General features: G+C 34.6%; 1 long non-coding RNA gene across 1 annotated transcript; it reads left to right on the top strand.

The window, feature by feature from the left end:
* The first annotated feature begins 315 nt into the window (after positions 1-315).
* Positions 316-12,323, top strand: LOC145671936 (uncharacterized). Its single transcript, XR_014128587.1, has 4 exons — positions 316-414; positions 8,433-8,555; positions 8,909-9,044; positions 12,297-12,323. It is a non-coding gene; the product is annotated as an uncharacterized LOC145671936 (long non-coding RNA).
* Positions 12,324-12,654: the final 331 nt, after the last annotated feature.

Genomic DNA, 12,654 nt, shown 5'->3' on the forward strand with positions numbered 1-12,654 from the left:
CTTAGCTTATTTTAGAATTGGAATAAGGCAACATACAGGTATACTGTTAACGCAAATGTGTATAAAATGGGCTTTAGGATATTTTAGAATTGGAATAAGGCTACATAGATGTGTAATGTTAACGCAAATGTGTATAAAAAGGGCTTTAGGATATTTTAGAAGGTAGCGACTGCATCCACACCCAGGTACGATATTACTGTGAAAACTAGGTGGAGGTTTTTGCTTTTCTAGCCAATAGCTACTCGTACATCAGTTTTAGTGACGTCAAAAGGCAGAACGTCATAAACAATTTGTAACATACTTTCTTATTGGGTAAGGAATTTAAGTAGTGACCGTCTGCTATGTGTTGAAATCTAAATTAGCGCACGAAAGAAACGGACGACGCGTTTGAGAATGAGTCGGTTGAATTTCATGGTAAGCAAGTAAAATTCAAAGCTCCGCTTAGTAGTAGTAGTTTTTTTTTATTATTATTACCGGTATGTTATTTAATAACAGAACAATATTTTCTTGAATGTAGTTGTAAAGTAGTAATTTTCTTAAACATATTATGGTATGTTATGTGATATACTGATAACAACGAGATTAGGTGCAGAATATAAATTCCGATTATTCTTGGAGTATGTTAAGGAGAAGAGGTTCAGAAGCATGTAAAAAACAAAATTTACAGGAGAAATGAGTGATGCAAGTATTTAGACGTAACGTAACCAAATCTATTCTAAGCTAACCTAAACTAATCTAGGGTAGGCCTTGGGGGGATAGGTTTTTACCGATTTTTTTTTTTTTTTTGCGATATTCTATTCACATTGGTTTGGCTTAGATTAACAACATTTAATTCAGACAGTACTGCCGAGCGAGCGTCAGCGAGTGAAGGCGGGTTAGACACCCGCAGGGCACATTCTCTTCTGTCTTCTTTAGTGTTGGCCGCCAATTACTAAACAATTACCGTAATCTACTAGCAGAAATAAGCGAATTTCTATTACTTTTTTGGAAAATTATGCTGGATCCCTAAACTAACATAATATAACATAAGCTAATCTAAACTAAGTTAATGTAAACAGAAATCACCAAAATTGTAAGTTTTTTTTTTTTTTTTTTTTTTAAAGGAAAAGAGCTGGACCCCTTCTGCTAAACGTAAGCTTTATTTTTTTAACGTTCACGGGAAGCAATTTGTTTATATTTCGTGGCATCGACTTGTGGTACGTTTGAAACCTGTCTAGTTTGTGTTAACTTTAGAATAAGGTTACTATCATGCGTTACGGACAATATACGTACTGATTAAGAATAGTCTGTCATAGAAATTGTAATTATGGGTTAAGTACCAAAGTAGGGCGTCCGTTTACAGGAAAATTTTTAAAATTCACAGGCAAGATATGAATAATTAGATCGTTTGTGTGCTTGATAATATATAAGAGTGTCGAAAAATCTGTTTATTTATTATATGTAAGCAGTTATAAACATGGGACTATACGGCGAGCGGAGGGAACTGCTTGGCGCAAGGTAATCGAACAGTTCCATTGTGGGAAAGAAACGAGCATTTATGTTATCAACATGGCGAATGTACAAGGGCAATGAACTAAGAGTTTTAACATTTGTGAAGCAATACGTTAATAACGAGCAAATTTTTTTAAAAATTTGTGAAGAGCACGGATTAATGAACCTAATAACAAATTGCAGAAAGTGTGGAAAGGAGATAGCGGAAAAACGTGGCGAAAGCGGACGCCCAACTTGGGAATAAATGCCGTAATTATAGATTAAAATGAGTCTATGCATGTAAAGAGGAATGTAGTTATAGGATATTAAATTGCACAGTTAAACGAATTTTACACGAAATGCAGGAAATTATATTTCATGTATACAAGTGTGATACTGTAAGTATGGGACGATTACAGGATTTATACTACGGTTAAAATGAATAAGTGCGTATTAAATACGTGTGTATGACATATTGATTGGCATTAGTGCTGTATCGCTGGATCGAAAACCGAAAAAAAACTATCAAAATGTACCAGGGTTGGCTGGTTTAAACCGGCTGTTTTTTTTTCAAAAAAAAAACTGATTTAAACCAAAAAACAAAATAATGTTCGTAAAAGTGTAAGTGTTTGTAAAATCTTGATGAACACACATTTGTGGGTTATCACGTTTCACTCCCGTATATTATTCGTATTATATTCAGACCTAAATTCCCCATTCATTACTCAAAAAGATTATACTACAAAAGCAACTTTTTTTTTTTTTTTTTTTACAAGTTTATAAATGTTTATTTTGCGATTTTTTTGTAGTTGTTATTATTGTTATGTAATTTCAATCGAAGAAAAATTCTAAATATTGTTTCGTTTCAATGTTTACTATTGATAAAATACATCGAAAATGCCGTACTTTTTGTGTGTGTGTCGGGGGGGGGGGTCATACAGACCCCACGAGAGGCATTTAGTGAAATAAGTATCTTTGGTATCTATTTATGTATAAATGAGTCTGAGCCAAAGTGGACTCAAATAATTCGTATCTTTATTCACTTTTCTTATTGATATGCAGATTAAGTCGGTGTATTTCTTTAATTTGGACCAATACAAGTCGTTGTTAACTAACTTGAACTAAATTAGTTCTTCTGTACTCCGTCGTACTTTGAAATTGTTCATATGTAATTCTGTATAATTGTTTCACTTGTGCAACTGTTTATCTCTTTGTCCTTTTGAAATGACTCTTGACAGTTGTATTAAGAAGCATGTAAAGATCAGTACAACGTTTTTTTTTTTTTTTTTTTTTTTTATCAGGAGTCCTTCGTGAGTGAGTCGGCAGACGTATCGCATTTGTGGCCAATTAGTCCTGGTTCCGAGTTCAAATGGAGGACAATTTCTCTCGGATGTAACTCGAGAAGCGGTTTTTATTCCGCTTTGAGCTTATGTGACCCCTTCCAGCATAACCCGGTTGTTGCATAATAACATCAAGGCGAAACAAGCTTATTTCTGTCCATATATGATATGAATATATAGAGCAAATCATTTAAACCATAAAAACCTGGTTTAAACCAAAGAAACCGTTTTTTTTTTGGTTTTTTTTTTTAATAAAAACGATGGTTTTTTCCAACCCTGAAATGTACTGCATTCTGTTATATTTGGTTGGATTAGATTAAATTGCGTTAGGTTAGGGGCATACAAACTAGTGCAAGAAAAACTGAACAATCTGTGCTAGGTGGCCACTAAAAGGCACGAATACACTTGCAGTCAGTAGGGTAAAGCTGATGGTTCCGCGCGGGGTGCGTCCGAAGAGAACATGCGCGTCAGCGACGGTGGGTATACGCATATTCAAGGGTAGTGAAAACATGGGTTTTGATAGTCATACAAATTTTAATAGCACTTGTGACAGGGTTTGAAAAAGCCCAGGTTTTTCTGAAAAACCCAACCCATATGGGTTTTTTCGGTTTTTTTTCGAAATATTTCAATGCGTTTGAGGCAAACGTGTTAAAATGTGACTTACGTTTTAAGATAGTCAATGTCACAACTTGCAACAATTTTTTATTTACTGCTGTTTTGAAAAATGGCCGTCATTTTGAAATTTTTCATCGGATCACCGAGAAAATCTATACAGCTAATTTAGAGTGTCTCGTGCTTCTACTCTGAAAATTTCAACTTAAAATACCGAAAATTTAGCTTTGTAGCGTGGATGCCAGTTATTTTGAAAAATAATAATAATAATAATAATGGCCGCCGTTTTGAAATTTTACGTTGGTATGCCTCCAAAATCTATACAGGAAATTTAGCGTATCTCGTGCCTTGTAGCCTGAAAATTTAAACTTAGAAGACCGAAAGTTGTACCCTGTAGTGTGTGATACAGGCAGATACCACACACGTGGAGACATGTAGATCGTGTCGAGAAGGAGCCTCAGTGACGTTCGCCAAATGTGAATGCCAAATATATTAAATTAAAACTAATATATCTTTCATGTTTTAAAATGTCGAATATGTAGTAAATATTTCCCAGCGTAAAATAAACGATTTTATTGTTGAAGTTGACTTCCGATACTTTGTGCGTTCAATTACGGAGATTTCCCGAGCACTTGTTGCAAGACAGTTCTTTCCCGAAAACTAATTTTAAAAAACAAAGGTGTTTTAAATCAAATTATATATCTTCCAGCGTAAAATAAATAGTTTTATTGTTGAAGTGTTCACTTCAGATGCTTTGTGCGTTCGTTTATGGGAATTTCCCGAGTGCTTCTTTCACAACGGAATTTTTCCGAAGATGTAGCTTTCTTTACTGTACATTCAATCTTCCACTAGTATGGAAGTATGAATTCAGCACTTGAAATAGTTAGCGTTACGTAGTCGTCAGAGCTCCAAGTATTAAGCGTCTTAAATTTGATAAGAATTTTTACACTATTGCTGGTGTTGATTCTACAGAATGCATATTTGAAGAGTAGCAACAAATGAACTGAACTAAGCTGCTGCTGTTGGAAAACCAAATTTTACTGAAGAATAATGATTACTTGTGTGTCTATAATTATAATTACTTGTGTTTACCATCAAAGGTAAGAAGTCATTCTGATAGTTTTACTAATGTATTTACATATTTCCTGGTAGTACCGGCACCTATGCAGTGACGTAACTAGGGGAACAAACGTGGCTTGTTCCCCGGGTGCCTAATTGGATAAATATTTGGGGGGCGCTAAGTCGAGTTCTTCCTCCGAGCAACAACTAGCGTATTTACATCGTTGCACCTATGCCCTTAAGTCCGTAAAACCTCGATGTCGCCAAGTTGGGAAGCACACTATTCACGGAAAGTATTTTCTATTTTACTTCAAACAGGCTATAAGCATGATCCATACATTAATTTGCTCCACAATTATCCCAAACTAAGTTTTTATTCATTGCATTCAGAGATTTATGAAGGTCTTATGTTGAATGTTAATGTGTACCTTAACGTTAAAGCATCTAATTCGCCCAAGAAAAGTCCAAAATCTGGGGGAAAAAATCATTTTCAATGTGATCACCTTAGTTGTACCAATGATATACTAACAAAAAGCCACGTGGGTTTTTTAGATGGGTTCAATACGAAAAAAAAAACGGGTTTTTTCGGGCTAGGCCACTTGGGCAAACCCTGACTTGTCATGATTTCATACTAGTAACGTTTCACTTGTAAAGATAAAATATAGCATCTGTACACTGTGCAGATGTACATTGCCTTTGAGTTAGAAGTCGCTTACCTTCAAAACAGGCTTGTAAACTTTTGCAATTTCAAGAAGAAAATGAATCCCACGTACGGTACCCTTTTCCCACGCTGGAAATAATATTTTCATTTTCTTTTCTGTATTTTCAATTCATTTCCCAGTTACCACACACTGTTCGCCTGTTTTACATACCGTGTCTTTCGTAAAATTTCAACAACTGTCTCTCGTTATTTTTCAATAGTTCTATATAACTCACACATGATATGTGACAGCCTTAACATACACGCGCCATTTCCACGCTCCTTTCACGCCATTGTCTCCGCGAAATAGTCCACCTCCACATACACTGCCGCTTAGAACTTACAAACTCAACCATTTTCTTAGCTTTTACTACTCCCGTTACCTGACTTTCATTCATTCTTCCTCAGAAACTTAAATAAGTTCTCCAACTGACCCGGCAAATTTCCTAAGATTGGTCCGGCGATATAGCACTCAACCCTACTAATTTCCGCCGGCGCAGTATTTCTGCACCATGTACGAAATCTTTTATGTTTATATGCACTGTCATTGTAAATATGCGCACCTCTGTCGCTAACGCGCCTGTTCCCTTGGCGCGGGTACCCTTGCTACGCTTTTGGCCTGATTCACTTACATAGCATTCTCGCTTTTAACTACTCCTAACACAAGTTGATGTATGTATGTATATATATATTTTACAGTCGTTTATATGACACACCCGGACGCATATTTGTGTCTGGCACCCATAAATTTTACTCCTACCCTTAGAAACGATTTCTAAGGCACTTTGAGTGAATTTCATGGCAATAGCATAGCACGTAGTTATTTCCTGGGTACATCAGTTTGCATGCTTATTGTCAACCTATGCACAATAATTTGGGCATGTGCCAGGTTAATAAGGACCTAGAGTCTTAGGGAATCATTTAAGACAAAAAAATTGAAAGGGAAATGGTTTATTATTCTCAATCAGCACCTTAAATTACTTCACAAATGAAGACTGCTTGATTTGGAACTTAATATAACAACAATCATGCAGGTTAAGAATCTGAGATCATACCTTATGTTACAATGCATTTCATTCTTTTATGATTAAATATACTCTTACGACCTTGAAACATTTCTTGCGGGACGAGTTTCATTCCTGTGTACAGATTGATTTTTGGAAGGCTTAACTCATGCTCCTCGTTATGACATATGCTATAAAGACTGTCAAGCAAAAGACTACTAACCGTCCTGTGCCAGATGACCACTAGTATGCAAGTAGTATCTCTAACCGAAGCTGGAGTCCGGTGGTGCGTCTGTAGGGAGCATGTGCATCGTCAATGAAAAGAACTGTATAAACAAAATTAGTGGGAAAAACATTTTTGTGGTACAGAACCCCATGCCCACTTCTTTGAGACACTTTTATGACCACACGTTTCCTTACCACAGTACTATTGCAGACCTATTTTATTATAGTTTCCTTATGGAGTATTACATCGTAAAGACCAGACAGTTTGCTTTACGGCTTCGTCATTATAACTCATGTTAGAGGTAATGTCCTCATGTATGCATCTTTTTTTTATTATTATTTGTTTATTTACTGGTCTTGGTCTTTTAGAATAACATTAAGTACTTGCACTTTTTTTTTCAACATACCTCAAGTTCAATCAAAGTGATAAAAATAACATAATAAAATCATCTTTACCATATAGTCCTTCAAAAGGGGTATCGTACACAATATAATATACAGAAGCTGCGATGGCTCAGTGGTCACCTCTGGTCCTGGGGGTCCCTGGTTCGATCCCAGCTCGCGCCAAGTGAACTTTGTGGTGGACAAACACCGTGTGCGTGGGTTTATTCGTGGTTCTCCCACTTCCTTCATATCACCATTTCTCATTACCACCGTCTCGCTTACCCTAGCCGGCATAATCTTGGGACGTAAAACTCAGTTTTCCTTTCATTTTTACAATATATACACTCGGAACGACTGTTTTTATTGATGTAATATAATGTGAATGACAGTGATACAAGTTGGACATTCGGCGCCCCAATTCTGTGCTGCACTCCTATTTGCCACTTCGGCTTGTGCATTTCTCACTAGGTTCTAAAGCAAATTCCCTTGTATACAGATTCCTGTTAAAACTAGGTCTAAAATATAGTTAGGAACTTCAAAGTAATACTAGAAGTTAATTTTATGCACACACACACACATAGTAAGTTGAGTTTCAGTCTATAGAGTTTGAGCGATTTTCCTTCCTTTCTATTGGTATGTCTTGCCATGGAATTTGTTTCGGGACAGTGAAAAGGCAGATATGTGATTGAACACTATTTAAAGTTTCTGTGCAGGTGGAAAAAAAATCATTTTTGTTGATTTTTTTATTTAAATCGATTTTTTTCATTTAAATCAAATCTGTCTCCTCGTATAATACAAGTCGTGAACTGAAGAAAAAGCATTAGGAATTACTATTAAATGCTAATTATGCTATTTAAGTGAAAGTATTGGGGTTGAATTTTGAATTATCTCCAATCGTTAACCTATATCAATCCCAAACAATGTTTCTTAACCCTTTTAAATTATGGCTCTTTTTAAAGGTAAATTATAGACTTTCAATCAAGCAGCTACAGCATCATACCTATTTATCCTAGGATCATGGTACATACATCACTCTCTTTAGAACAGAACAGCTTTTGAAACGGTAACATTCACATTTCGCTATCATGTCCCTCAAGCGGGAAATTTTGAGAGTAATACGCATTTTTTTTAACTTTTTTTTTTTTTAATTTTGATCCCCTCTGGATTTTCCTATGTTAACGCACAGATCTCAAAATCATCTGGGAAATACTAAGGGTTATGTAAACCTCGAAAACTGCTAGATGGTTTTCGTAGAATAGTTGTACCTTTTGGTATACAGTATAAATCCGGTTTTATACTTTTCAAGGGACTTAACAGAAAAAGAGAAAATGGTGAAAAGCTTTTCAAGCTATATATAATTAACAGTATATAGATTGACAGAGATTATTTGCGATTAGTTTAAATATCTAGCAGTAAAGAACAACATTAAAGTAAACAATTTTCAGAATACATTCTGTACATCTAACTGTTAGTTATTTCTGTCTGGCTATGTATTATTCAATTTGCATAGCATTGGAAGGTATTTATGTAATACTATTAGTACTTTTGAAGTTCAATATACAGTTAACTTTTTCCTGTATCCCAAGTTCTTTTTTAAATTTAATTAACCATTTCTCCTCTACATTCGCTGGTTTACAGGATGTGAATGACGGAAAATTCAAATTTTCCTTAACGTAAAAGCGGGAAGTGGAATATATTGTGAACATAGAGAAACTGAAAAGGCCGAGAAAAATGGTGAGAAAACGTGAATTCTGAAAACTGGTATGTATATTAATAATTACTAGGGTAAATATTAGGTACCTACTTGCAGATTATTCTATTAATTAATAAATAAACAGAATCGATCAAATTCATAATTACTTTAACCTGCTACCATAAATCATGATTTTAACCATGGCCATCTTGAGTATGTGACACGTTTGCTGTGGTCTTCCAAATGTGGCAACACTATTCTGCGTACGAGTTGCAGGGGGAAAAGAGCCTTATGCTAGCACTTAGAATAGCATATTTATCTGTTTATTTCTTTATTATTTATTTGTGTATATATATATATATATATATATATATATATATATATATATATATATATATATATAATTGTTTTTCGGTTACAGGTGTCTAGCAGTTATGCCTGGATACCGTAGTAAGTTAAGTATGTCATCGCTAAGATGAATAGGATGTGTAACTTCCAGTTTCCCCAAATACAGTAATCGAAGAATTCAATGGATGATGCTTAACTTGTGACTCACCGTAAGTTTGCAACAATAATTGCATCTTGCTTAAGAGTAGAATGCAAGGCCTAAATACGAGTATAGAGAGGTTAATGTAAGCTCAGAGCAGTAATGTAGAATTTGTACGTGAAGGTGATTGTATTTTGTCATAAAGACATATACCTGAATGAAGAAATGAAGAAGTGTGTTTACATTCGATCAGCAAATTAACATTTCAAGGCCAATATTATATCTAAATTTACTTTGAATATTAGAACATAGTAACAAAATGAAAACCCATGAATATTTATCTTAATAGTGCTGTTCAAATACATATTTTTAATATCTTCTTTTTTAAGGTTCCCTTGTATTCAAAGTTTTATACTTCTAATGAATAAGGTGTCAAAAATTTTATTTTCATATTTTAAAATTTAAGTATTTCCGTATTTTTCGAAATATACGAGACGTGGTCAAAAGATACGGTGAATAATTTTACCATATTAGAAACAAAGTAATAAGCTTACATGGAATTTGATTTAATCTCCTTCAAAGTACTGACCTTGGCTAGCAATGCACTTATCCCAACGTTGAATCCAAGACTGGAAGCATTCCTGGAAGGCTTTTGGAAGGGCGTTCAGCTGCTCTGTCGTAACCCTCTTGATGTCAGGAATGGTGTCAAAACGTTTTCCTTTAAGCACAGTTTTAATTTTGGGGAAGAGGCAGAACTAGCATGGTACTATATCCGGAGAGTACTGTGGATGTGGACAAACACCAATATTTTTATCGGTCAAAAACTCTTGTTCGTCAGTCAAAAGTCGGAGAACGAATTTCGCACCCACTCTTCTCATTGGCAAATCGGCGGTTAAAATGCTAAAATTGTGAGATGCTAAGTTTTTCGGTAAGCTCTTAAATAGTTATTCGCCTATTTGAACGAACAAATTTTGCACTTTATGCACGTTTTCTTTTTTTGTGGTTAATCGACGTCCCGAAGATTGCTTATCCTCTACCGATTCATTTCCGCTTTTAAATCGTTCATACCACTTGTAAACAGTCTTCAGAGTTACAGCATTATCAGCATATACCAATTCAATATTTCGTGAATTTCTTGGCACTTATCTGCAACTTGAAACAGAACTTAATATTCCGCGTTGTTCGAAATCCATGATGCGCGAAAGACACGGTAAACACGACCTCCCTCTAGCGGCTCTGGACGCGGACTGACAAGTCAGAACGTGTTTCATCTTGACGCTGGCTGTCTCAACGGATCAGCTATCAAACAAATTACATCAAATGAGTGTAGCGTCAGCAGTTGCTGCTTAAAAGGGGAAAAAGTCGTATTTTTGATCACACATTGTATCTGAGAGCTGTTTTCATCCCTGCATTCAAAATTCAAAATTGTGAGATTGTAGATGTTCGTTTTCTTTGGATTTTATTTGTTTCTTGCGCACTGAATAAACTTTTTTTTTTTTTTTAATTGACGTATTTTCAATAATAATTCTATTTTATTTTATGTATTTATTATCTACACTGAACTAATAGTTTACAGTTCCACGTTAATTGAGGGTCCAATATCTAGTGTTAGTGGTTTGGTCTATGAAATTCAGTTAATCGTGAATTACCTTTTAACAGGCTTCGAGCCGTATGCTTGAGCTTGAATTAATGAGGTGTGTGTTCAGGGAAGATCATTGGACTATATCTGTGTTCCTCGTTCTGAGTAGTGAATGGAAGGAGGAAATGCATTGTCCGTTGTTATATGCACTACAGAACAAGCCCATTTCTTTCGTCTTAAGGTAGTTCACAATGTATTTTTACAATTCAGGCACTAAAGAAAACTAAACATAATAGATTTATTTTATTTTTACCCGATTATTTGTCACAGATTTTCTTTCATTTATTTATTTACTTCATTGTTACATACTTAGGAAGTATCGTAGTAGAATTGAGGAGTTTGATGTAATAAGGGCGTAAGCCCTACGCTTAAAAGGTTACGCCCTTTTTGCATCAAATGCATGAGTGGTTTTTATCATGCTTGTTAAGCCTCCTGTCAAAATTTCAACTCGATATCGGAATAGAATGCTGCATATTACATTGTTTTATGTAAGAATAAAACTCCACTTAAATTTTTAACATCGTTTTCTCCAAATGCATATTTCAGACTTACGCCCTTATTGCATCAAACTCCCAATTAATATTTAACTATTTTCGAGGTTTATTTTTTAAAATAGGTAAATTGAAGTATTAGGTTCACCATGCTTAAAACTAGCCGTTTATGCAAGATGTACATTACTAACAATTAAAGGACTAAGGAGGGAGTAATTAAAAGTTATAACGGAGAGCTTTCGAGGGAAAAATCAATTGAAACTACTGTACAGTTAACGAAAGTTGGCTTCTGACAGGTTGACAGAACACGTAGTATATTGGAAGTGCTGTTATCAAAGGCTCTGCAACTAACTTAGAATGTTTAACTCATAATTTTATACCTGTAATAATACGAAAGGAACATCTGATTTCCAAATAATAACTATAATAGAACTTAGAATATTAATATTCTACAAGAAGATTAAAGAAGGGTTAACACAATTTTCTAAACGTATGCAGCTCCAATATTTCTCTTCATCTAATGCAGAGTCTTCACAATCTTCTAATACTGAATCGAAGTTGGATTCGAACACTGTGTTAAAAAGAAGGTACTTTTTAACCCATTAAAATATACTTTAATTGAACTTCTGCCTTTATAACTTAACAAGGGTATTTCTCAAACACATCCACAAATTATAGTGAGTTACTGCTTCTGTGTACTTCGAATACAAATTCTCGTGTAACAGGCAAGTAAAAGACTTTTTCTCTGAGTGTCATTGGAAGACGCATGCAGAACAGAAAATTAAAACTGCAAATGATTTACTAAACTCTGTTTCGTGCTAACGTGAAAAAAAAATAAAAAAAAATAATTCTTTTATTTAAACAACATTAAACAGAATACGTGAGTTAAATAAAGTGTGAAAATATTTGTGAAGCCGAAGCTGTCTTTTGCTGTCTAGAAGTCGAAGGCAACAGAATTGGTTCCCGAAATTGCACTAGGAATATAATACCATTGTGATTCCCAAGACACATACTATATAAGTATTAATTATTCTTAATATAATTGCTGTATAATCGTTGAGTGATAACTATTTGTTTTGCCTAACCCGTGTATAAGTTTCTTATTTTTTCTTGTGATATTGTTGCATACTAGAATGTTAGTTTCTCGATATTTTAGAAATGGTTTTCATTGTTTCCAAAACTTTTTTTGTAGGCGAGTTGCAGTACACAAATTGTCACATTCCTTGTAAGGAGCAGAGAATGAAGAAATTTATTGTTATGTATGATGTGCACAAGCCTGGAAGAGAGAATGGAGTCATTTGGATATCAATCTGTGGTGCTTTAGATCAGTTGTGAGCATCCACTTTGATATCTTGGTGTTGTTCATTGAAATCAACGAACTTACACAACCTGGAAGTGTGAACGAGTACTCAAGTGCGACCAAATAGAACATTCACGAAATTGAGAACATGATAAAAATTCAATTTTTGAAACAAAATATACTAATTGGTAAATTTAAAAATACTTAACATGTATGATAGACAAAGAACTTCATATTTGCTTAAATCAGT

Source organism: Thermobia domestica, chromosome 15 (assembly GCF_964235325.1).
Source record: "Thermobia domestica chromosome 15, izTheDome1.hap1.1, whole genome shotgun sequence".
NCBI classification, from domain to species: Eukaryota; Metazoa; Arthropoda; class Insecta; order Zygentoma; family Lepismatidae; genus Thermobia; species Thermobia domestica.